The sequence below is a fragment of the Cyanistes caeruleus genome, chromosome 1 (genome assembly GCF_971803275.1).
Source record: "Cyanistes caeruleus chromosome 1, bCyaCae1.hap1.1, whole genome shotgun sequence".
NCBI lineage: Eukaryota > Metazoa > Chordata > Aves > Passeriformes > Paridae > Cyanistes > Cyanistes caeruleus.
The window spans coordinates 57,887,510-57,914,691 of NC_141701.1; the positions used below are offsets into that span (position 1 = coordinate 57,887,510).

Here is a 27,182-nt window from a genome sequence, read left to right on the forward strand (position 1 = left end):
ATATTAATTATACAACTTGTCATGGCAGAACTAGAAATTTTATACTGGGCTATTAAGAACAAATATATTTTTTCCTTTGGCCTAAAACTTGCTTTAGACTTCTTTAGTTAGCAATTATGTATAATACTAATAGACCAGAACTGTGTCATGAAATGCTATTGAAGAAAAAATGTTATAATAAGGAATTATAACATTGTATTTTACTTAGGTAAAGAGGTATAATATAGAAAAAAGAATTCTGAAATACTTGCTTCAAAAATGAACAATTCACAGTCTGTGAATGAGGGATTTGGAAAGTTCATTATAGATGCAATTTATAAAGTGCATTTATACCTAGCTAATCTGAAAACTATTGCTTAAAGCAGTCCCAAGATGCTCATCACCCTCAACACATGAATACTAAATAGCCAGGCAGTTTTGTTCATAGCTGGATTTTTGTACACCAGGCAAGAAAAGCTTTTTAATAAAGCAACCCTGTCTGATTCAGAATGGCCCCCAATGCTATCCAAAAAGATGGCTCAGCCTACATTACATTAGGAAAATACAGGAACTCACACACATAGAATACTGCAGTGACATCTTAATGCAACTGATTGCTGCGCAGGGCCACAGCTGTAGCTGCAGGGACTGAATTCCCCCATTGTTGGCACCCAGTCGTTTGCTGGACTGGCACAGTGCTGGCCAGCTGGCGACACAGGAGCTGGACCACGGCCCACAGGATGCTCCTGGCTGCCAGCTCCCTAGAGGACACTGCCTGAAAGGCCAGCCCAGGAGAAAGGGGCTGCCGCCACAGCCCAGACCACCAGCCAGTGGCACAGCAGTGACTTGGCAGCTGCCACCGCTGCCTCCTCCATTTCATCCCCTTTGACAGTAGCAGCCCACCTCCCTGTGCCAGACAGAGCACACAGTGACAAACACTGCCAGTGGGAAGAGAGAATAAAGAGAGAGAAAGGCAAGGGAAATGTTAATAAAGTGTCTGTAACTTTCTTGTAGCAAACAAGGTTGCAATATCCTATTTAATAATATATTACTGCAATATCGGGCAGTAAGGTCAAGCAACACAGCATGGCAGAAATCCATATCTTCCCTCAGCTCCAGGAAAATTATCAATATAAGACAGGCTCTTAAAAGCCTGCACCTGGAGGCTGGCCTTTCCTGCAAAATTTGCTCAGGATTCCTCATGCATGAAGTATAGGTGTGTGTATATATATATGTATGTGTGTGTGTATATGTACATATATATATATATATATGTGTGTGTGTGTGTGTGTGTGTATGTGTGTGCACATGCATATATATATATATGTATATACAGATATATATGCACACATACACACATATATATATATAAGTATAGGTATTAGATAGAGAGTGTTCCTATCCCGGAAGGAAAAAAGAGGACAGATCAAATTTTTCATACATGAGTGAAAGAGATCATTGGAAGTACTTACATTGGATGTATTTACATTTCTATATGGGGATAATCCAACTTCATTCCCCTAGAATTCCAGCAACAAACTCAGATCAGAGCATACTATTAGAAAAAAAAGTATTCCAAGTGTTCACCTGAAGGGGTAATAAAGCCAAAGAGTGGGATCAAATCCTGATAGTCTCTAACCTTGCAGAAGTTTGAGGCACTTTGCCTGCTCTAGCATCTCAGTCTTGAGTTATAACATGTGACTGACAAGTCCTCCTTTTTCTCCCAGTTCCACATAATTCAAGGTTTTTTGCTTAATAGTTTGCTGTATCCAAGCTCAGGATAAGTAATAACCAGTCAGTCTCAAAAGGTTTCAAGGTTTAATTCAGAAAAACAGCTGAAGGGCCTAATATCCCTTCCAGCTTAATAAGCTGAGTAGCTCATGGGAATCAGGTCTCTGTTGACATTTCCAGCAACTTGATTTTAACAAGGATTGAAATATTACAACATCTTCTCCTGTTGTTTCAATATTTCTTTATATTTTCCTAAGGAAAAATCAGACAATCAAATCAAATAATACGCAAGGGATGTGGAGGGGAGCATAGGGAACAGAGGGGGAGGATGGACATGATGAATAGCAGCAAATTAATTAAGGAAACAAAATTTAAAAGTACCTCAAGCCTTAATCAAAATATTCAAAGGTTTTTAGGTAGCTAGCTAGTTATCCATGGTTTCCAATTTTGTTGTTATTTTTTTCCCAAATATTTTAATCAAGAGTGAAGAAACCCTCTGACATTGTATCATAAAAATATGACATCTTTGGCAAAGATGTGTGATCTCTTCTTTAGTATTATTTTACTTGAAATGTGCTTGATTGAGCTACCAAGCCAGGCTAGGTCTGAGTAATTGACCTGGGGTAACATAATCCTTGTCTAGAAAGAGTAGTTATTTTCCATAAGTCACAGCCTAAGTTCTGCTTTAGTCTCAGTATGGACATAATACAAGATTGCCAGATGTGTCACTGATTTGCTATATGCAACCTTGAAATTCAGTCACAGATAATGTTCCTATAATAAGCAAAGATTCTGTTCAAATACACATGTAAGCTTTTTAGAACATTTCCTAATGTACATTTTTCTTCAGTTTTAGGTCTTTGCAAAATGTCATCTGGTGTGATTTCCAAATCACGTGATAGAATTACTCATTGCTCACATACCTGCATCCTCAGTAATTCTGCCTCACCAGGGTTAACTTCTGTTTAACAACCTGTTTTATTTCTGTTCTCCATGCAGTGGTTGTCCTCTGCAGCCATGGCATTACATCACCCTATGACACAGTTAAGGTAAAAACACATGCTGGAACAGATTGTTCCCAGCTGCAACTCCTCTACAGCCAACTCATTTTCATCAAGGATGAACTCAGAGCACAGTCTTTTAAGATTAACTCCTCAGTATTTATTGAAGACAATCCAAAGAATGACCAAAAAAATTCTCATGAAATTTTTTTATGTACCATTGGGTACTGTTTCAAAACAGGAATGGTTTATTTACAGTATTAGCTTACTCTAAAACATACAATAGACTTCTCAGCTTTCCAAGACACAATTATATTTTAAGTACCTGAAGTGAAAAGGTCAGCAAAGACTTCCTGAGTGGATTTCAAAAACCAATAATAGGTCTAGGCCTCTAGCTCTTAAGCAGGGCTTATATTTGGTTACTTACCTGTAGTTTAGAAAGTACAGAAGAGTTTACAAGTATTACTTTACCAAATGTTAAACTAGCTATTCTTACTTTACTAACCACAATATTCTTTTTCCATTACCTTGCATTTTGTCTTGTGTTGCTTGATTTTTTGACATCTGAATACAGAGGACAGGAGTTATTCCAATTGCATTTTAATATTTTATGGTTTGGAGGTACTTTGTGTCTTAGTCTGTCTCTATCAAGGCTAGGGGGTTGCATTAGTCTCAAGTACACAGAAACAGCTAAAATTTTGTGAGTGTCACATCAAATATAATACCAAAAGCCAAATATAATATATGTATAGTACCAATACCTGAAAAAAATTGTTTACATTTTATGAAATGTCAAGAAATGACCCATGCCACTCTACTTGAATTAGAAGTGGTATGTATGTAGTCTCATAAAATCCACCATATTTTGATCCACAATACATTTAGTATGAACCAACAAGGTGATAGTCATGCAAATTGTAAACAAATATAAGATGATATTCATCTCTGACAGAATATAAAAATAACAGGACAAGTATTAAAGCCCAAGGAAGGTCTAGCATGATATAGTCAAAATTATAGGTAAGAGTGGAATGGTTTTATCCTGAAAAGCCATTATTGGTTTATCTCCAATAAGGCAGAAATTTGTTTTGAAATATTCTCCTTAATGCTGGTCCAGCCTCGCCTTGAACACTGTGCACAGTTCTCAGCTGCACAATTAAAAAGGATGTTAATGTACCTGAACTCAGGCAGAGGAGAGCAATAAAGCTGATGAAAGAGGAACAGCCAAGCAGACTGAAGACATTGGCTTTGCTGGCTTTGGAGAAAATGAAGGTGAGGGGTACCCTCCATTCTCTACAGTTTACTGAGGGGAAGTGGACAGGAGGGTCCTGAGCACTTTCCCTGGCATCCAGTGACAAGACACATGGGAAGGGTCCAAAGAAATGTCAGGGGATGTATAGACTTGACATTAGGAAACATTTCTTCACTGAGCATGGTCAAACAGTGGAGCAGGCTTCCCAGGAAGGTCATTGAAGTCTTAAGCCTATTTGAGAAGCATTTAGACAATATCCTTCATATACTTTAGCTTTTGGTCAGCCCTGAAGTGGTCAGGCAGATGGAGCAGATGATAGATATGGTAGGTTCTTCCAACTAGAACTATTCTACACTTTTCATTTCTAAAGCTTAAAATTTTCAAAACCACATAGAACAAGACAGTTATATCCTGATAGCCTACATTCAAAAAGAGTTTTGTCATCCATTAAAGGGGTAAGACTTGGCCCATTTTTATAAAGCAAAGAACAATTCAGATTCATTTTCACCCATTAAAATAGCAAGAGCTGAACATTATCTTTTCACTTCAGTCATTTTTCCAAACATGCTGCAATTCTGGGTCTGCCAAACTTGTCTCTCTTTCTTGTACTGTTCCCAATGCAGTCTGCCCCAGAAGATGGACACAAGGTTCAGTATATTGGCACTGGTCTGGCAGAGGAGTGGGGGACTAAGAGGAAAACTTCCTTTTACTCTCTCAGCTAATTCTACTTCTTACTCATGTTGCAAAGGGTGTGAGTCAATTGTGAACAGAAAAGGTCCTTACACTTGAGAAAACATCCAGGTAATATCCACTATTTGTGTCCCACACAGATTTGAATAAAATATCACTATTTCAGACAAGATATGCTTGACCAGAACAAACTCCATTTTGGCCACCTGTTCCTGCCCTTGATGATTATCAACAGTAAGCGTTTAAGTACAAAAATTGAGAAAACACATAAAAATACATTTTCTGAATATTCTTACAGCCCTTAACTTCAGAAGGAAATCCTGTGGAAATTCTGGTTCTGTCCAGTGAGATAGTGTATCCCAATTTATTTAAAGAAAAAAAAAAAAAAAAAAAAAAAAACCACAAAAAAAAGAAAAAAACACACAAAAAAAATAATAAACCAAAACCCAAACCAAAGGAGACTGAATTGTACTGGCCAGAATTAATAACTGTGTTGCTGAGGCAACAGAAGATGATGGTCAGTGTACCCTCTACATTGTACAGTCTCTAACCATTTTTACCATCAGTCACATAGCTTCTGGATGTCTATACCTCATGCTTACATAAAATCAGGAACCCAACAGAATTGCATATCCATTATTTATTATTTCTCCAATTCAGTGGAAGAAAATGTACTTTTTACTGCATCTGACCAAGGCTAAAAAATTAAAAAACACATCAAAGTAAGGTTGTTTCCCTTGAAAAAAATACACCATTAATAGAAAATGCTCTGCAATTAGGAACTGATTAGTTATTTAATTATTTGGTACAACCTTAAATTTGAACACTCTCCAGGCAGAGAAATTATTCCCTGATACCAAATCACATGCATCTTAGGAATTTGGCTTCTATTTTGTACTAAGGTAGCACAAGTCATTATCATAATTCTTAACAAAACTACCACTTCTTATGTCTAAATAAATTATTAAGACTCAATACACATAGTATTATTTGGACATATGTTAAACTTCCTGATTGCAGCTGGCTGATTACTGGATGATTTTTAGATACTGCAGCATGCATTTTTAATTTTGTCACCTGTCTGTTGTGCCAAAATCACTCACAGGAGGAGAATCTACAATTAAAACTTCTGCAATATGTTACAATTGGCAAGAATGTGAATAATGTGTATGTCACAGAGTAGACTAGGTAAACCTTTGGACTACATGTTTCCTGAATGTAATTGTTCTGCAACAAGGTTCATTGCTTTCCTCCCACAACATCTAAATGCAGTCACCTGTGACAATGAATGAGTTCACACCGACAGAAAAACAAAAAAAAAGAAGGAAATAAAATAAATGTTGCTGTATACATGAGACACTTGTACACCATCATGAAATCAAGGTAATGAAAATGCAAAAAGCCTGTCATTGTTCCTGCCTTGTACTTTAAATAATTCCACAGTGTGCTTTTGCACTTCTTCATCTGACATCCAGCCTACTAGGGGTTAAGGAACTATATGAGAACATCAACACTCAGTAATTTCTAAAGTCTCTGCCTTCACAGCTGAAAAAACACTTCAATACACCGCAGGAGTATAGTTTAAGAAGTCAGTCAGAATGCTCATTACCCTTTAAACCCACATAGCAGATTCCCTCTCTGCCCATTTTTTTCATGGCAATACCACTCCTGAAAGAGCAGAGTCTGTGAATCTGAGGAGGCCACAATACTTTTCTGAATTGTGCTCACTCAAGTTACTTCTAACTTTGCTCTTGGAAGAGGCTGCAAGGCAGTGTTTATCATCATCAAGAGATGTCCACATATTTAGGCCAGTTGAAAGTAAAGATATTTTTGAAAAGATAAAATTATTCCTTCAGAGATGATTGAATATTTCTGTCACTGCTTAAGGAAATGTCAATTACAGGCAATGAAACTGTCTCCTTAGAATGTTTTGATAAGGTAGAAACATCAGAACATGCCACAATACACTCTGCCACAATATTTAAACATATACCTTGAGAATGGCTTGTTCTGCTCATTCCAGGCCGTAGCCTAAAGATGCCTCTTTTTCTCCAAGGACTGCATGCTTAATTGAATTAGCAGCAAAAGATACAGGAGGAAAATGTGACCCAAGGACTCAGTCTTAAGTATGACACTGGCTCTGATCAGTAGATCTGAAGAAGAAAGAATACCCGGGGCAATGACTCAAATAATACAACATATAGTAATACAATAACACAATATATTAAATTATACAATAAATAAATACAATGAATTGCTTGTTGAAAGAGAAGATAGGCACTGAAATGTCTCTAACTGAGCTGGTGACAAACAAGCAGAACAAAAAACATGGATAAGAGACAATCTTCCATTTTAAGAGAAAGTGAAGTGGTTTTTTTCTGGTTTTCTGAAAATAATGCTCCTCTATAAGCCCTATATAAGAATGTTCATTGCCTATACAATGCTTATCACAAAAGAAAAAAAAAAAAAAAAAAACAGCAACAAACAAATATTTCAAAAGAATATTTCTAGTATTAAAATGCATATAATGAATTTCTGAATTTGTGGTGATGGCATCCCCTATCCATAATCCCTAATTCTTTGACTCTTCTTCTAATTCAATTATTTGATACTTAAGTAAACGAAAGCAGTGTTGCCCTGCATTTTTTTCACTTGGTTATTTAGAAGTTAAAAAAGGAAATCCATAAGGATCTATCACAAATAAATTATTTGATAATCAAAGAGTTAGACAATCTCAGGTACTCAGGTAGCAATGGAAAAGACTTCAAGGATTGTGATTCGACTGTCTAGAATATATTCTTATATATAATTCAGAATTACCTTTAGATTTACCCCATTATTATTTTTATTTTCACATCTTAAAAAATAATAACTTTTTTTAAAATAAAAAGTCCCAGGTTATGAGTAAGATAGGAAGAGAAGCCAACCAAGAGCTTATGGGTCAGGATTTAAGGGAGGACAGAGAAGAGTCGGGGACTGCTACAGGCTGCCTGCCCATGAAGACTGAGCAGGTAATGTCTCTGTGACAGATAGGAACAACCTCATATTCACAGTCCCTGGTCTTCATGGGGGACTTCAGCCACCTCACCATTTATTGGAAGGATGTCACAGCAGGACACAAGCAACCCAGTAAAGAAGAAATTCTTTACTGTGATGGTGGGGAGGCCATGGAGGCCCAGAGATGTGGTGGATGACTAATCCATGGAAGTGTTCAAGGTTGGTTTGTGCAGCCTGGTCTGGTGGAAAGTGCTCCCACCAAAGGTGGCAGGGCTGGAACTAGATGATCTTTAAGGCCCTTTCTAGCCCTCCCATGATTCTATGACATGTCAAAAAGTCATTGATGGGTACAGTTGCTGTGGAACAACAGCAGAAACAACAGAACTTAATGCTTGTAAGGAAGATATCTCAGTATCAGCAAGTCAACAGGTCAGTACCAAAATATTATTGCTAGAAATAATGTTTTTGAAGAAATGGTTAATTTTCTTTTTGGATGATCATCATCACTTTATTATCATAGCAGAAAAGCAGGTGACAATACCCCTCAAGTGATCAGTTGTGTTCCTGATGAAAAAAAATAGCAGAAGAGAGATCAACATTAAGAATTGTATGTGCTAAAAGCAAACTTCTAGTACTGTACAACAATATTTTTCACTAGATTTAGAAGAGCAAATATTACATTGTCAGTGTTTTTAATGTCATCCATTATCAGTTTGGGATATAACAATTCACCAGCTAACACTACATGAGAAACATAAAATGAAAACATAATATTTTCTAATTAAAATAATAATAAGAATGGTTCTTCCATTGCTGCAATATCCCAAAGTCAACAAAAGAGAATAGGTTCCAAAAGTTGAGATGAAACAGGATAAATAGGAAGCAGCCATCAGCAGCAAACTTCTCATTTTAAGTTCTAACTTCCATTAAGGTTTAATTCCTTATGAAAAATTAAGATCTACCCATATTTTCCTATTGAGCTCTGTCTTGAAAAGGTTCAACAGATTATTTTGCATTAAAATACCTTCAGACTATCTCCTAACCAACTTCTCAGAATTTAATTATCAAGTATTTAGTCATATACTTAATGTTTTGCCATGATAAAAGTTAACTTTTTTCATTAAGATCCCATTATGATTTTTTTATACTTACCGCACCTACAAAAGCCGCTAAAATGAGCTTAATTCTCCTTACTATAAGACTGAGCTGTCTGCTAAACTGATTTCAAAGATAATTTGCTAGACTTATAGTGGGAATGTTCTAAATCAATCTAATTAGAGGGTCTTGAGAATAAAGGTTGCAAGACCTTTTATGATTAAAGCACCAATTTTAGCAATTTATGTGGGGTGCCTTTTTTGTCAAGTAAACTTCTTTGGAACTGCACTTGTTTATTGTCTTGCATCAGCTCCATAACCTGGGAGAGGGATGGAGGGGAATAGTTATCTTTACATTTTTCTTTGGAAATTATTAGGACCACCACAACTTCTTGTCATAGTCTAAACATTCCTGATAAGTGCAGGAAAAAAAGTTTATATTTCATGGCAATATCCCATAGTACATGGGAGGGAAAAATAACTTGTTTTTTAAGAAAGAGATCTCCAAATTACATTAGAACTGGTCAGTTTTTTTCTTCAGTTTCAGAGAGGCAACAGCTTTTTTTTAATTACTGTTTTAGAGTGACAGCTAAACAGGTGATGCCATGTGCATGTGGTAAGATTGAGAGGAGTTGTTTGGCAGGGAGTGGATCAGGAAACAGGAATGCTACTACAATGTGATAGCACTCTGGGTGAATTATCTTCCCAGGAATGCTGTGCTTCCCCACTTTGTCAGGGACTTAACTCAGCAAGGTACTGAGGGTTTTGGGGATGGATTCAGCAAAATACCTTGACATCAAAACTGTCTTTAAATGTATCTACACAAAATGCCCAAGTGTAATATTATAGAAACCTTTAAACCAGTTTAATCTCCAGGAGCTGTACACAAAAGTCATGTTGTTGCACAAAACCTTGGTACAGAAAGGCACCAGACTGTAAGCTTATGACACCTGCACAAATATTCAAAAATACACTCTGCAGGACAAATGGGTCTGAACTATTTTTCCACACTTTGTCTGAAAACACCAGCACAATTGAGATTGACTCCACTTTCCACTACAAGCAAGGCATGAGGTAATAACATCAACTAGTCAGCAAAAAAAAAAAAAAAAAAAAAATGAAACAAAGCAAAACAAACCCTTGAAGTGCGCAAACCAAGACTTTGCCTTGTCTTGATGCTTAGATCATCACTCCACAACCACACTCATATTGCAGCATAAGGATACCTGTAGGCATGTTAACCATGCCCCTGAGCCCTTCAGGATCACTAAACATTAAAATTCAGCAAACTGCATCAACAGCCATTCAACAGAGAAAGAGGGCACCAAATGCAGATGCCCTGAATGCTGAATGCATACAAAATATTAATGATATACACAAACTCAGAAAAAAAGCAAAGCAATTGTGGGTTTTGTGTGAACAGCCACAAAACAAAGCTGCTCTTACGAGTGTACATGGTTTAGTTGAACAGAAGGCTGTTTCACCTTCTATTCAAAAATCAAAATACTTACTAATCATTGCTGACATATCTGCCACTATATAAGAGCATCCTGCATAAACAAGAGGATATACATTCACTTGCAAGTAGAGAGAAGATAGACTCATAGCATTTAAGGATTTCAGACAGGATCAAGATAGAGTTATCTGTAGTGAATAACTGAATTACACGGAGGTTTTAATAAGAGGCAGAACTAGAAAACAATTTCAATGTTTCTCTTTCTTTCCCTCATCTCCTCTCAAGAGCAAACAAATAAAAATCCTTAACTCTTCCCCATGTATTTCTCTGAGGAATGGGTGAAATGTAATAGACCAACTTTAGAGAAAATCTATTGCAAAATAAATAACCTTGAAGAGAGAAGGTGCAAAGCAAGAGACTTCAGTATAAGACACTGATAACAGCATCCTGGTACTTCTTCACGCTTAAAGCTTATCAAAAGTTATTCGGGGTCTCCAGCTCTTAGTGAAAATTGAATTATTTCTTCCCAGAAAGTATAAACAGGAATGAAATCTCTCAAACAATTTGCTCGTTTACATTTCCACAGTCCTTCAGTAATTACTTTCTAGCTTGAAATGAAAGGGCTTTTAGGTCATCACTTGAACAGTTCTATTTTTTCCTGAAGAGATGATGGATGAAGCACTTGAACAAGGATCTGCTGTTGGAAAATCTGAACCACAATACCTAAGAGCAGCAAAATTGCTGTGTGTTAGCCATATTGCCAGACTGACAGTCAGTGCCCAAGATATGGTGACAGACATGTTTGACTGTCTTCACAGTACACCTGGTCTTTATTTCAGAGGTACAAATTCAGGTAATATGGACACATATTACCTTGGTAGCTGTCTAAAAAGTTTTCATGGGTTTCAAAAGCCAGCAAAATTTGTCAAGAGGCCTTAGTCAAAATGGTTCCCACAACCCACACTGCTCCACAACGCCTACAGTACCAAAATATCCCATGTAAAATCAACCAAGATATACCTATATGACCTCCAGCCACATCTTGCAGCCTGAGCAGTGATGGGTTATTTCTCCTATATTTGTTCTATTTTATGAGAGATATTTTTACAAAGATCTTTCAGATCTTCTAGAAAGGTCTTTCTTCTAAAATAGGTATAAGAAAGACCTAGCAAGACAAAGACAGTGCAGCTCTTATAATGCAAAGCATTATCATTTTAATTTTGTTAGATTAATACATATAGAAATCTCTAGTATCAAACCACTCAGCACATACTACACAGGTTCTATTACCGTTCTTTTCACTCAGGTGGTATGTTTTAAAATAAAATGTCCACATATTACAGGTCTACAAGTGAAGAAGCAAGAAAATAGATATCTCACCACAGTTTATGAACCAGATTTTTAGTTCATGAATAGTTCATGAAGCTATTCACCTTCCAATGTCAATAGTAGTAGACAAGATGGGTGTATGTTTTTCAGAGTCATATGATATACTTTTTTTTTTTCTAGACTGTAGCTCTTAAGAAGCTCTACAATAAATAATTTGGAGCCAAATTCCCCTCCAGTGAAATTGTGCTCTGAATACTGAGTGTATAGACGATGTTACAAATTGGGGTTTATTTCTTTTCACTTAAGAAACACACTGTATTTCAGAAGGCAAAAATTCATTTCTGCAGTTAACAATTTTTTAAAAACACATTACAGAGGAGAAAAAAAATCCTCTTGGGTGACCTCACATTCTGGTGCATTAACAGTGAGCACAGTCAATACAGTGAACTATTCTTAGTTAGCAGCAAATTCGCAAGCATCAGCTGAGGAACAAAGAGACATGCCCCACTTTAAGCAGAACTGAGGCACAAATCAGAACAAAATATTACTTTGCTCGAAGAAAAATCATAGGTTATAGCTGCATTACTGTTTTGAGTCACCAGTTAGACCCTAATAAAAAGGGTGAGTTTTAGACCCCAATTGATTTTTGGGTGCTGTGCTGAAAAGAAAGTATTGGAGCACAGTCCACCCACAGTGCACTTAAAGTGATTCAGAGCTGACAGGCAATAAAAGAAATATTGTTCCTCTTCTCATTTAGTAGAGCAAGAATAGCTGTATGCAATTTTATTTCTGAACTTGATAAGTGAAAAATGATTCATTTTATTAGATAAAGACCATTTAAAAAAGCTTTCTCCTATAATTTTCATATTTTGAAAATGAAATTAGTTCATCACGAAATGGTTAAATATAGTATTAAGAGATAGGTGAAAGCCTGTAGAATATAAAAACTATTACACACAGGAATTAAATAAAAAGGGAATGTACTAAAAAGGAGAACCTTTCTTGAATTTTATGCCCCTTCCCTACATTTACAAATGGATGTGCCAATCAAAACTGCAACTGCAAATTACTTTATCATACATGCGACTCACAAAGCATATAAACAAATGACCTCGTAGCTCTATTGCTTTGCTAGTTCTGTGCCCCAGATCAGGGAGGTAATGAAGATTTTACAGGTTGAGAGGATGCCCTCAAATGCATATAGTGTAATCTGTCTCACACACTCACACACACTTTCAGTTACTGTATGTTGGCTGTACAGTCATCTTTCCTTCCTCCATCCTTTTCCCCAAAAAAAAGAGGGAGTGGTGAAGAGGAAAGATATGGTTACACACCCAAGCTGGAAACAATTCTGTCAGGCTGTTTGCCTGGGTATTAATAGGTACGTAAAGTAAGATAGGTTTTGAAAAATCACATTGACAACATTAAAAACTCACAATAGAATTACCATTTAGAAGTTAAATTTAGCAGTTAAATTATGAATATCCTCTCTGTTTCCAATTGTTTAATTTTAAAAGTTTAATTTAAGGGGAATACTGGGGGGAAATAACTTCTAGGAGTCAGAGTAGGAGTCAAAAAAGATTATTTAAAGTCACCAAGCTGGAAATCAGGACACACAGTTCAACCATGTTCATTGCAGACTTTTTGGTGCATTTTCAGAACTATCTGATCAAATCTCTCCATAAATATCTTTTGTCTACAGCTTAGTCAGGCTATATTCAGCTTATTCAATCTCTTTGTGGAAAGAAGCAGGGGTTTACGTGTATGAATTCTGCACATAGCTCACAGGGCCTTGCAATGGCCACTTACACCTGGAAAATGAATAATGAGGTTGTATGACCCTTCTGCTTTCCCCATTACTCATGCCTGAGAGAAGCCCCCGGTGAACATCTGCAAAGCAAATTGATTATTCTTCTCCCCAAACTATTGTCCCTCCAGATGCTTACAAGTAAACACAATAGCATCCAGAGGTGGTGTGCTCAGAAGCCAGTGTTACACCAACCAGTACCATCTCGTGGTTTTTTTCACTTTCCCATTTTCCCTTTGTTTTTAAAAGCAGATATTGTGTATTTGTCCTGTGTTTTAACAAGGTCAACAGCAAATGAAATCCTTATGTCACTCCTGTGTTACCAAAAAAGCTCAGTTCCAACACCCTGCCCTGATGGTTCCTGGGGAGGAGGAGTTGTGGATGCCCCATTGCTGGAAGTATTCAAGGCCAAGCTGGATGGAGCTCTGGACAGTCTGGGTTGTAGAAGGTGCCCATGGTCAGGGGGTTGGAACTAGATGATCTTTAAAAATCCCTTCAAATCCAAACCATTCTGTGAGTCTATGATTTTAACTCATTTGAAAAACAGCAGTACAATGGAATCCTGTTTAAGACTCCTAGCTTTACAGTAATTTACATTAAAATAATTTTACATTCTATATGAAATTGATAATAATAAGCACTGAATCTGGAAACATTTGGCTACAAATTATTTTACAGTATTATTTCTTTGAATTTTTCTTGATATGCAATCTCTACTTTTATTGAGTTCTCATTGGAACTTAAAGTACAGCTATCTCTACTCCTTTTAGGGTATGGCAGGACAGAGGAAATTGCAATCAAAAGAATTACAGGGGTTTTTAAATTTTATATTTCTTTCTAAATAAAAATCATTTTAGTGCTGTTTAATCTAGCTGGCAATGTTAAAATTAGTACAAAAGCATAGGGTAAGAAAATGAGCACATCTAGAAACGAGAAAAAGCTAATTTGGACAAAAACAAATTTATGAACAAGGACTGGAAGGAAATGGATTAATTTTTTGAAGGAAGTTCATTTCCCCATTTTGAATCATTACCATACATAATGAATCGTTTTCATGAAAATATTTATACCTTCTTACTGACTAAGTGATGCAGCCATCTAAACTTATGATTATTGGAAGGAGAAATTACTGTTAAAATTTACTGTTAAATTATTTTGTTAAAGGATTAACTTAGATATTAATAAATTTATTTTATTTTTGTTTGTGGAATGTTACATTTATTAAATTAAGTGGCCCAAATATCCGTAAAAGTCTATGAAGGAAAGAACAAAATTGTAACACCTTGAAAGCCAGTCTAGCTTTTCCTGAGATCTTGCTGATCAGAGTAATTTTAGGAACATGCTTGGTCTATGTAAGAAGTTAGAGAATAGTTATTGAATTGATGTGAAGTTCCAATTATTTTCTGTAATTTCACATCTTACATTCACTTAATGACATATAAAACAAGAAAATTTGTAACCAACACAGAGTGAGATGGAGTTCTATAAGTAGCACAATAGCCCATAACTTAAGGGTTCTGTTCAGAAAATTTCTCACTCCTTACAACATTTACAGAAAGTGCAGCAGAAAATAATCACATTCAAATTTGGAGTATGGATGCTCGGTGATATATGTTCTGTCAGTATAGTTTCCATTTGAAAGGCTGGAAATGGAGTGAAGGTAGTGGAGTTTTTTATTTATTGTGATAGTCCAGAAAACCCTCTTGTGATGTTAGAGGTTCAGTTTTGGGTTAGAGCAAGCACTGCTGAGAAATGCTGGAAGGAACCCTGCAAGCTGCTCTGGAAATGCACAGCTGTGTTTCTTGAATCCTTGCTCTGTGTATTTGACTGCTCTCAAGGACAGCTCTGGACACAGATGAAGTCACAAACTGCCTGAGGCAGGGCCCTGCAGAAGGCAGCAAAGTACCAGGGGTACTCTGTCTTGTCAGTCTGTGACACCTCCCCAGTGTGCCAGGCTTGCTTTACACTTACCTAACAAAGAGGCAGAAGGTCATTCTTTCGGGGGGGCGGGGGGGGGAAATAATATAAACACATACATAATTCCACTTCTTCCTCATTCTTCACCTAGACAGTATATTTACATCAAAGGAAAAAGTTCAAAGACAGTTAAACATAGATATAGATAGATATAGATGATGATGATATAGATATATAGATATAGATGATATAGATGATGATGATATAGATATAGATGATATAGATAGATATAGATATAGATGATATAGATATAGATATAGATGATATAGGAAGAAAAAACAACCAAACAAAACCCCCTCAGATTATGAGACCAAATTTTTGATCTCCAAATTAGGGTCTCAAGCTATAACTAGCATTGTTCAGTTAGAAATATTTTAAAATATCTGACTTGATCATAAAAAATGTAATTTAAATGTCTGTGTCCAAGACAAAGGGCATACATATCTCCTTTTTTCTCTAATATAGGCAAGATGTTTTTGAAACACTAAGTTCTGCAAAAACTTCTCCCTCAAAGGGCATCTCATTTTAGATTAAACCTATATTTATTAAATTAAGTTCTTCTAAGGACAAATTATTCACTATTGACCCAATTATCTAACTTGTGTGTGTACTTACCTGCCCACATGTACTCTGGCAAATGCTCTAATTATCTTGATGAATCACAAATAGAATTTACATTTTACCTTGCAAGTACCGGAAAGCAGTGACTACAGCATGACTTGATTATATAAATGCTACCTTATTTCCAGGAATGACGATAGAGCTGGTAAAAAGTGTCGTTAAATATAGCTCTAAATGAGCCACTCCGTTTGGCAGATAGGGAGAAAACAAAAGTCAGAAAAACACAGTGAAAGCAAATAACAAAAGAGGAAAGACTTTAAAAAAGTCACCATAATCTCATGTAAAAGCTGGAAGACAAAGAAAAATAAGCTGAATTTTTCAAAAGCATCTGTAGGAAGGATTTAAAAGTGGTAAGACAGAAAAAACGTTACATAATATAATACTAAAAAGGTAGGAAACACAATTGTGATTCTTCTCCTCCAGTTTTCTAATGTACTTACAGACACTCACTTCCACTCAGCCTATACATATGAAGCCAATTGAAAGCCCCAGTGTTTTCTGCCAGAGTTCATTGAAATTTACACTGGGCAGATTACCCTTGCAGACCCTGAAGGACACTTGTTTCAAATCCCTGTGACTGAGGGACACTAAATTTTTTTCTTATACATATGTAGTGTCATGGCAAAATGAAGCTATCTTATATCTTCTGACAACACTTCAACTTGTGGAAACCAGAATGCTGGAAGGACATGAAACGTTTGTAAAGCTATTAAGAGAAGTACATGAGACTGCCCTTGAGTTCTGTACAGTAGGATCCAGTGGATAACACCAGCCTTGCTTTCCTTTGGCTTTTCTTTTTTGAAAGAAATGCTACAAAATACTAAATTTTAGAAATTGATCAGTGAACCATCTGTGGCCTAACTGTGGTTACACCTCCATCATGATTTATGAAGGCATGTTTATATAGAAAGATATTTAGTCAAATACTTCATAAAAATTTTTCTGGGAAGTAAACATTTTTTTCTCAAACAGCTTCTGATTACCATAATAACTGATAATCCATTTCCAAGTTATTTGGTTACCAATCAAAATATTTATTTTTTTCTTAATACAGAATCACATCTTCTAATCATAAAATTAAAAACATCTAGAAAAATATTTGAACATAGTTCAAGTTGCAATGCATGGGATTGAATTGAAGCTCTGCTTGATACTTTTAAAATGTTGATTTTCTGTCTTTTAATCTTCATTAGAATATATTAGTGAGGGGAGGGTTTATTTTGGAGGGGTTTTCGCTTTTTAAATTCTTTATTCTTTTAGGGGAAGAGGGTACTGTTTTACCTAGTAAAATCCAAGCCTGGAATTGATAAGAGCACACAAAAGCAAACAAAAAAACAATTTCTGAAATCTAAAAAAGGCTGGAGCAGGAACTAGCATGGTTTTGTCAAGGACAAAGCTTGTTAAACACATCTAAACGCCTTTAGGGCAGGGTAACAGGCCTTACAAACAGAGGAGATGCTGTAGGTGCTGCACAGCTCAGCCTCTGGCACTGTTTCATTTGGCACTTTCAAAGCAAGCTACAGAAAATCATTCAAGCTGAAACTGATGTTAGTTGGGTGCAAAATAAAGAAAAATAATCATTTTCAGAAGATCAGTGGTTCACAGCAAAGCTGTGATGGACTGTGTATTAACTTATAGGGGTTTCTGGTACTGTTCACCACAGATTACAGTGAAGATAACAGGCTCGTGAGACTGAAAGAAGTGAAGCTGGAACAAACTGCAAATACACCCAGGAAAAAAAAAAATAACTCCAGAGTAATTAGAACAATGACTTGGAAAAGAGGAGTACAAAGATCATTACAGATACATGCTGATGGGAATAAAGCAACTTGCACAAATAGAGAATGGCAAAATTCATGTGGAAATTTAGTCCCTAGTGAATTCTAACCTGAAAACAGTCAACGGGGTGGTGTAAAAAAAACTGCAAAATACAATGCAGCATGCATAAAAAGGAGTCTAGCAGACAAGGAATGCACATTCTCCAGTCCACACTATTAAGTCTTTAATAATAAGATCTTACCCAGTTGGGATCCACAGCTCAGGAAGGGCACAATTGATGGCAGAGTCCAGAGAATGATCCAATATCTCAAGCCCATCCTCTGAGAAAAGGCTAAATAAGAAGGCTGAAGAAAACATATATATATATATATATAAGATCTTGCTTCTTTCATACCTTTGATCAAAACGTCTCCTGAAAACTTATACATTGAGATTCTTCCCACCCTACTTTGCCATTATCTATTCTTCAGTTATACTAAGGTCATATTTTTGTAAGGAAAACAGTTTTGATTAAATGCATTAGAAAAATCCAACTCTTGCTAAATGCAAAACAGACTGAAAACACAATTCATGAAAAAGAGGAGAAAAAAATCCAATGGTAATGGTTGCTTGAAAGTACAACAGAAAAGATTAACTAAATGTTAAAAAAATATAGTTTAATCATACTTCTATTCAATAGTGAGAAAAAAACATACATAAAAACCCACCTGAAACTCTGATAACTACATTGAAAATACAGTCAAAGATTCTAGTTTGCTTTCAAAATCTGAAGGGTTTTTCTTTAGAGTCAAAACCAATTAAAGTTTTTGTCATCACCTCATGTTAATTAATGATTTTGCACTGACCTCGGTGAGCACAGATGTTTTTCAAGGTGCATTCTGTTAAAAACGATTGAAAGTCTAAACAGTTCATAGCAACTACCTCTGTCTTCCTTCTCCCTGTCTTTCACATCCTCTGAACTAATTAAAGCTAGGAGTGTTTACTAGTAATTTAATCAAAAACTCAATAATCTTCACAATCACTGAAATTGCTTTGACTTAGCACAACATGTGTTTTCCAAGATAATCTGTGAATTAAACAATAAAGAGCACTAGATGTGAGCAAGTTGGAAATGTGAACTCCAGAATGGATATAATCAGAAAAGGTGCAATCATTCACAGGTATGAAGACTGGCTGCAGGAAATTGAGATGAACCTGTAAAATAAGCGATTTCATTTCATGAAAGGAAATGAAACCTTGGAACCGAAATGAGAATCAATTTGACAAGGTTTGGTCCATTTCCCTGCACTTCATGTAATCCCATGCAATTTTATTGTTTTCACTTCAGAATATTCCCTTTCTATTTTAGCACTTCATTACATCAATTTCTTCTCCTGTCCCGTGCTTTCACTTTCTTATCTGATTTCAGGATTTCAATGAGTATCGTTTTGGAAAGATTTAGTCCATTTCACATTAAAAAAGGAGACCCCACTGCCCAAAAAGTGCTCCCTGCACACCTTTCTTACCACCATGCATGTGCTGGGGCCAAAAAGTCCACTTTTACTGATATGCATAGGGTTAGGCTTAAAAAACCCACAAAGCCTAGAGTTTCACAGACACTGACACTCCAAAAGGCATGACAGGAGAAGCACGGCACTGCCCCAGCATTGCTCCTTCCACACATTTCTGCTTGGCACCAGCCTCAGCAAGATGCAGCTCTTAGCGCTCTGCTTAGGGTTAGGGTTACACTTAGGGTAAGGGTTGAGAAAAGCACAAAGCCCACAGCTCCAGGCACACTGATACTATAAGATGCATGCCAAGGGGAGCACGGCACCAGCCCAAAATTGCCCCCTCCATACATTTCTCCCAGGAAACACCCTTGCGATTTGCACCTCCACAAGAGGCAGGTTTTAGGGCCGTGATCAGGCATGCGCAAGCCTAAAGGTTAAGATTTTAGAAAGCAAAAAGACTAGACCACCAGAGATACTGAAACTACAAAAGCCACACAAAAGTGGAGTATTTCAGGTCACCTCAATACATTTGATTACGACCACTTATTTTTTGAATATTTTTTATTTCATTCCGTTGAATTTAAATTCCTTTAAAGTCCACCCCAGGTAGTTTATTTCACTTTCTTCTCCAATTTCAATAATTCATTCCCTTTCCTGAAAGGAAGAATTTCAGTGAAGATCAAGTGGGCAAGTACGGTCCATTGCCCTGCACTTCATGTCATCCCAGTCTCTTTCATTGCTTTCACTTTATTTTGAAATTTTCTCTTATTTTTTGGCATTTAATTTCTTTAATTTCTTCTCCTCTTTGTTTACCTCTCTGCATTGATTTTGGGATTTCAACGCCAATAATTTTAACAAATTTCAGTCCTCTATTCATCTCAGTCAATATTCTTCTGATCAATGCACTGCCAACTGTACTCTTTTTTCAAATTGCATTTCATTTGATCATAAATCCTAGCTGGAGCGTTTGTTCCACATTCTTCTCTGATTTCAAGATTTCATTCCCTTCCTTGAAAGAAAAAATTTCCTATTAGGAAAGGGAATGATATCTTGCAATTTCAATGAGGATCAAGTGGGCAAGCTTTGGTCCATCTCCCTGCACTTCATGCCATCCCATTCGCTTTTCTTGCTTTCACTTTGTTTCAGAACATACCCTTTTTTTTTTTTTTTCGAATTTCTGTTCTTCAATTCCTTCTCTTGTCTGTTTAAATATCTTCCTGGATTTCAAGATTTCAATGGCAAAAAAGTTTGCAAGCTTCAGTCCTTTCTGCATCATATTTCAACTCAGTACGTTTAAGTCAGTCCAATGCCAAATTTCCTTTATATTTTTAAAAACTGAATTCCACTTAATCATATCTCCACTCCAGAGCATTTGATTAAACTCTTTTCTCTTTTTATTATTTCATACCATTTTTTTAAAAAAAGAAATCTTGAAATCAGAGAAGAAAGTGGAACAAACACTCTGGCAAGGAGATATGAGCAGCTGAAATGCAATTGAAAAAGACCAGAAAATTTCCAAGTGGACTGACTACAACCAAGTGCACTGAGATGAAATGAGGTGCAGTGAAAAGCACCAAAACTTGCCAAAAATTATTCCCATCAAACACCCAAAATCAGGGAAGAGAATTAAACAAAGGGGCAGGGGAAGATAATAAAGAAATTAAATGCTAAAGAAAAAGAGAAAATTCCATAACAAAGTGAAAATAATAAAAGCGACTGGGATGACTTGAAGTGCAGGGAAACGAACCAAAGCTTGCCCACTTGATCCTCATTGAAGTCACAAGATTTCATTCCCTGTCTTGGAAGAAATTCTTCCTTTCAGGAAAGGGAAAGAAATCTTGAAATTAGAGAAGAAAGTGAAGCAACACTGGCAAGGAGATAAGAGCAAATGAAATGCAATTGATAAAAACCAGAAAATTGGCAAGGTTTGTTCCTTTTTCACTGAGGCACATTTCATTTTAGTATTTTTTTTTTGTAGTTACTCCATTTCTAAATTTCTTTTCTTTTTCAAAATTGTATCTAATATGATAATTTCTCCTTTCCAGAGTGTTAGTTACACTTTTTTTACCTGATTCCAAGATTTCAATGAGGACTAATTAGGCAAGCTTTGGTCCACTTCCCTGCCCTTCGTATCATCCCACTCACTTTTATTGTTTTGGCTTTGTTTTTGACAATTTTTTCTCTTTATTTTTAGCATGTTATTCCTTCAATTTCTTCTCCAGCCTCATTCTTTACCTTTCTTTCCTTATTTTGGGATTTTAATTGCAAATATTTTTGCAAGTTTCAGTCCTTTTCACTATGCCTCATTTTTTCTGAATACATTTGGTTGTAGTCAGTCCATTCCCAAATTTTCTTCTTTTTTTTTTTATTAATTTCAATTGCATTTGATTTGGTCAAATTGATTTGGTTGTATCTCCTTTACAGAGTGTTTGTAACATGTCAAGACTATGCCAATCCTTGAAGCCAGCTGAATAAGGACCAGGCTTCCCTTATGCTGGTTAAATCTTTTATGCTCTGACAGGAACTGGCTACATAGTAAAGCTGTTGCTAGTCCGGCCCTGATTCATTTCTTTATTCTGCTTGTTTCAGAGTGATCCAGTCCAGTTATGTTCAAAATACAGGAGTAATATTTACAGGATGTAATATCCTTTCAGTTATTCTCAAAGGCTAGTTTATGGATGCAAGGGTTGGTATTCAGACTGTGCTATTTTCTTTTGCTCCCACCATTTAAGTGTCAAGTTACAAGAGATTTCTCACAGTTCCTTAGGTAATAATCTATCCTGTCTATTTGGCTAAGATATTTGAATGTATCATAAGTAATAATTATTTGGTCTTTTTGAGTCTTAAAACTGTAAGATCAAACATTAGAGCCCTAAAATCATGTCAAATTTTCATTCAGCATCCTAAAGTGATTAATCTTAATTTGATTGCTCTGAAGATTAGCACTTCAAAATGTCGATTTTTTTCTTACATACACCCTTTTTTCCCCCTATAGCTCAAGGCTTTTTTATACTTTTTAGAATACTTGGATTGAGTGGCATCTTGTATGAAACAAGTCAGGTAATCCAAAACCAGGTCAAAGGACTAATACTATTTTCCCCTCAGTGGAGCTTCAGCAAAATATAGCCAGCCAGTGTCACAGAATTCTTCCTGGGATTTAATCAAAGAAGGGCTGAAAATGCCACAAACATAAAAAAGAGATGCTGGAAAATTCCAGAGGGACACGTTCATGAGTTTTCTGACTTGACTATAGTTACCTTATTTTATTTTTCCAAATAACATATTGATCCCCAGCTACAATGAAACTCTGAAGCTGGAGCAGCACCACCTGTACATTTTCCTCTCCTCAGCTTGTGAACAGCTTACTGAAAAACACCTGTACTTATGCCAGATTTTTTAATGACAGACAGCTTTGGCAATCAGGCAACTGAATCAGATGTTCCAATGCAATTTCTAGAATCTGAAAACAATAATACAGCTATTTAGAACACTGGTAGAAAACAACTAGTACACGGGTTTCTTCTAGGGAGAGGTTTGGGGTTTTCTTTAACCCAGGTTCCTATCAGCAATCCTGATTTCCAATGGAATCCACACACAGCTGCATCAGCACAGTGGAAAATAGACTGACCCACAGCAAGGAAACAAGCATCTGGGAAAAGAGGAAGATTTTGCAAGTGAAAACCAGCTCACCACAAGCTTATGCAATGACACTGTGCTCAGAGTTTTCTATAACACCCTTCCATTTGTCTTAGAGAGAACTTTTTTAAAAATATCTTTTTGTAATTAAAAAAAAGAATGCTGCTTCTTCCTTAGATTTCAAAATACTTTAGCACTCACTAAACATTAAATAAGCTTACACTAGTCAGTGAAAAGTCCTTTAGTAATGCTAATGGGGATTTGTATCAAACCAAATAAAGGTTCCTGCCATTATCACCCGTTATCACCTTCTATTTATAGAGTTACATTCAGACATTAAAAATGGAGTATAATTAGTTCCTAGACTTGCTTATGATCACCATCACCTTTGTTCTTAAGTCAATCATGCAAAATATTTGATTGGCGTGGGTTTTTTCAGCTCTCACCCCTTTTTATTCCTTTTTCTATTTAAAAAAAATGACAAGATTTGGCACTGATGGAAAAGGGTGTTGATTGCAACATTTTTTGTTTCTTTCCAGTCTCCCAGCTCCACGTAGCAATTTCATCCATTGCTGCCTGTAGCTGAATAATTAGCTTTTCAATAACTGAGCTTCTGGTGGAGACAGAATAGAAGAATTAGCAATTTGCCTGCACACCTTCAGTGCAAATATTACCTCTCAGGGGAATATTAGATCTGTTTCCCAAGTGTAGGTAAAAGCATGCATCCAGCAAAGGAAATGTTTACAGAAATACTGGCTACCAAAATCTGACCAGATGCTGCAGCAAACTCAGCTTCGGTCATCGTCACGGCAGTGTTTTGGGGGGTTTATTATTTTATGAATATAAAAATTTATTAATGGAGAACAAAAATCTGCAGCATGACGTCAGATATTAGATATCAAGTAAGAAATGTTTTCCACTTCTAAGGGACCATGGCCTTGAGCAGGTCTCACTGGGTCAGGGACACAAGGACTAGGGCACTGCAGCCATGGGTGATGCACAGGTAGGACAGGGGAAAAGCACAGAGGAGCATCGGAGATAAGGTGTAAAACCAGATCCCCAGCCTCCTGCACCAAGGGTTTGTGAGATATCAAGTGCAACACCCAACAAAAGGGGAGGTGAGACCATGATGGGGGAGGAGAGGTGTTGGACTGATATTGAGTTCAGAAGAGGGGGAGCCAATTCCCAAGGTGCTTGATTGTTTCTTTTCTGTCTCTTATAACCTGAATCAGTAATGAGAAGTTTGTGTTAACTAGAAATAATTGGGAAAATTAAGTAAAATTCCTCACTGAGCTATTTTTGCCTGCAACAATGTGTAACACAGATATTATGCCCATATCTACCTGTCATCTAGAGGCTAATGCTGTATGACTTTTAGAGCTTGAGTCAACTTTTTATTCCATTTCATGCCCATTTCTCATTACTATCATTATCAACAGAGAGGAACAAAACTTCTGCTCAGTCCACTCAAATGAAAAAGAACCCAAAGTGCCAAGTCCAAGCTAGGTGTAAATAGCTGGCTGTAAAGAACGGGGATTTTCCTGTCCTGGTATAGTCAGGCTGCCCAAAAAAAGCTTCAGCCAATCCTCTGCTATATCATTCTCCTTGCTTAAACTATGGTTTATATCACCTGACTGGTTGATAGGAAATAAAGAAAGCTCAAAAACCTGAAAATTCTCTAATTATAAATAGACATTTTGAATATGCTATTTTGCTGATAAACACAGAGCTAAAGCAGGATATATAAATTCTAAGTTGGAAAGAAGCTGTCAATCCTGCTTCACCAGTGTTTTGGGATAGGAGTAGTTTTACAAGCCTCAAGTCAGTAAGGCCACAGCCCTCATATAATTTTTTTAAATCCTATAACATGAGTGTGAATGCTCATTTGTCTGAAATTTATTATAATGCCAACATCCAAGGATAAGACAAAATACAGCATTGCACCTCTCAGAAGCTGCATTTTCACTTGCATTTCTGGGCTTAGATTTTTGTCATGTATTTGGATCTAGAAGTGATAGACTGTAGCCATAATACATAAAGAATGAAAATAGCTGAAATTTGAAAGCACCACAGAACTAAGAATTCTAATAAGAATTCTAATAAGAATAAGAATTAGAATCAGTAAGATGTAAACAAGAATGAAAAACCTGAGCGGTTCATTTTTCTTTCATATATACATTCAGGTTCAGAAATCAATTGGTGTAATTTACTAGCACAGACATCATTAGGGATTTAGAGGGACTCTGTAATGCAGTTGCCCATTTGTTGAGTACATTTTGCTGTCAGCCTACAAAGACCTTCAACTAAAAGGGCACATACTCACCAAACACCTTTGTGGACACAAGCATAGACTCCTGGGAGCTGGTAAGCGTGGACATGAAGAAAAGTCACAATTTTAGAGGAGCTTCTTCCACTTTTCATACTAAACATACCCTAACCATATACCCCTTGGGAAGACTGGTACTCCATACTCACCTCATAAGTACATTCACTGGAAACCTCCATCTAGGGTGGGATTCATCTTTTTCTGCTTCCCAGAAGTTCAGTCATTGGTGAGTACTTGGAAACCATCCCTTACCCTGAGCTACTGGGAACATGATCAAATTCAGCATAAAAGTTTGCAGTTATTATCTATTAGAGCTCATTTGGATTAAGTCTGTATCATTCCAAGAGGTTCATTACTAATTTTAATTTCATTTTGGAACCAGCTTCTTTCCCTCCCATAGTGGTACTCAAGATGTATTCATAAAAGAGATAGTTAGACACACCACATAGGGATAATTAAAGCTCTCATACACATGAGGATCTTGATAGTGATTTAATTCTACATAAAATATTTACTAAGAGAAATTTAAAATCAGTACCATACAAGCAAGATTTTGTCTACTTTAAAAAAAAACAAATTTAGTCCATTCCCTTTCCCCTTCTCTAAGAAAGCAAGATAGGAGCATAGTCTAAGAAATCTTCATTCTATTAAGAGCTCAAATCATATACTAACTCAAATCCAGAATTAAAGTTAGAATAACATGCCAGAAATTGCAGCTGTAAAAATGGGAATGTTTCATCTTGGATATATAAATGAAGATCATATTTTATTTGTCATAGGCAGGAGGGGACAGGGGGATAAAGTACTTTGTTAGTAGGTAAATTTAGTGCTAGATTCAAATGTCATGAAGATAATACTTCTGCACTTGGGAAAAAAAAAATCAGTTTTATACTCAGTACTGATGTTCAATGTTACAGCCAGCATAGCTTTAAATACCTCTTTATCTACATCATAACACTTTTTTTTTTCCAGAGATGCTCACTTCTAATTAATAAAAAAAAAAGGTGTTCACTATGGCTTGTCAAAAAAAAATAAGTGGTTAAAAAAACAAGATTTAAAAACTGAATTAATATGATAACATTTAGCTGAGTGTTCTAAAGGATTACCCTGGTGACTTCAACTATAAAAGTAACTCTGCCCATGTCATTTTATGTAAGGCTTACTATTCAGAAGATCCAATCTTAAAGAAATTAAACTTTTTAAAAAAGGGAAGACATTTAAATTTTTAAGTAATCATTGGTTAACTTTGGTTAAATTACCATTGGTAAACATGGCCTGAGATAAATTTTGCATCAGGCAAATGTTTTGGTGCCTTTGAAGTATTTATTAGAAATATTAAGAATAGGGTCAATATAGATAGCAAGAGAATGCTCCAACAAGAGCCTGAAAAATCTTAGTGGGAGCTTCAAAAACATTTTTTTCAAGCAGAAAATTTGTGGATGCTATTAAGGTAGAGAAGAAAAAGGATAGATCTGCAAGTGCATTGGGCCTGGGATGCAGCAGCCAAGGAAAAGAGCTGGCTGCAAAGGGACCTGCTCCAGGAGAAAGTTTGCATCAGGGCCATGCATCCTGGGTTCTGTATATTTTTGGGGACTACTTTTAAAATGTGAGTTGAGGCAAAATGAAAGCCTTCATTCTCCTGTGAGTGAAGATATAAAGCATTTGTACTCTTAGGTGTGTACTTCCAAAGCTTCTGAGCTGAAGGAAGCTTTCCTTCACTTATTGGATTATGAGGGGGAGGTATGAGTTTGTTCAAGGTAAGGTTGCTCTCATGTTTCATCAGGTCAAGCTCAGCTGTATCAGCTGTATTCTCAGAACAGCCCAGTCATCATGATCTTGGTGGACTTGACCTTTCCTCTACTGTCCTCTAATACCAATATTCAGCTGTCAAAAAAAAAAATAAAAAATAGAATGCCACTGGCCATTTGACTTAACATTCATCCATCTGTTTTGCATTTTCAGCAGTTAAACTCACTGTCTTTCATCATTTTATCCTATAAATTTTGTCCTAGGACAG

At 36.3% G+C, this 27,182-nt stretch overlaps 2 long non-coding RNA genes across 2 annotated transcripts in view; both read right to left on the reverse strand.

The window, feature by feature from the left end:
- Nucleotides 1–27,182, reverse strand: part of LOC111925399 (uncharacterized) — a 218,009-nt gene that overhangs the window by 86,111 nt on the left and 104,716 nt on the right. Inside the window, exon 5 of the long non-coding RNA XR_015288283.1 lies at nucleotides 17,955–18,057. This is a non-coding gene — a long non-coding RNA (uncharacterized LOC111925399). The remainder of the gene's footprint in view (nucleotides 1–17,954; nucleotides 18,058–27,182) is intronic.
- On the reverse strand, nucleotides 1,785–2,743 carry LOC147655524 (uncharacterized). The gene is made up of 2 exons (XR_015288294.1): nucleotides 2,634–2,743; nucleotides 1,785–1,962 (listed from the first exon to the last, which is right to left on the reverse strand). It is a non-coding gene; the product is annotated as an uncharacterized LOC147655524 (long non-coding RNA).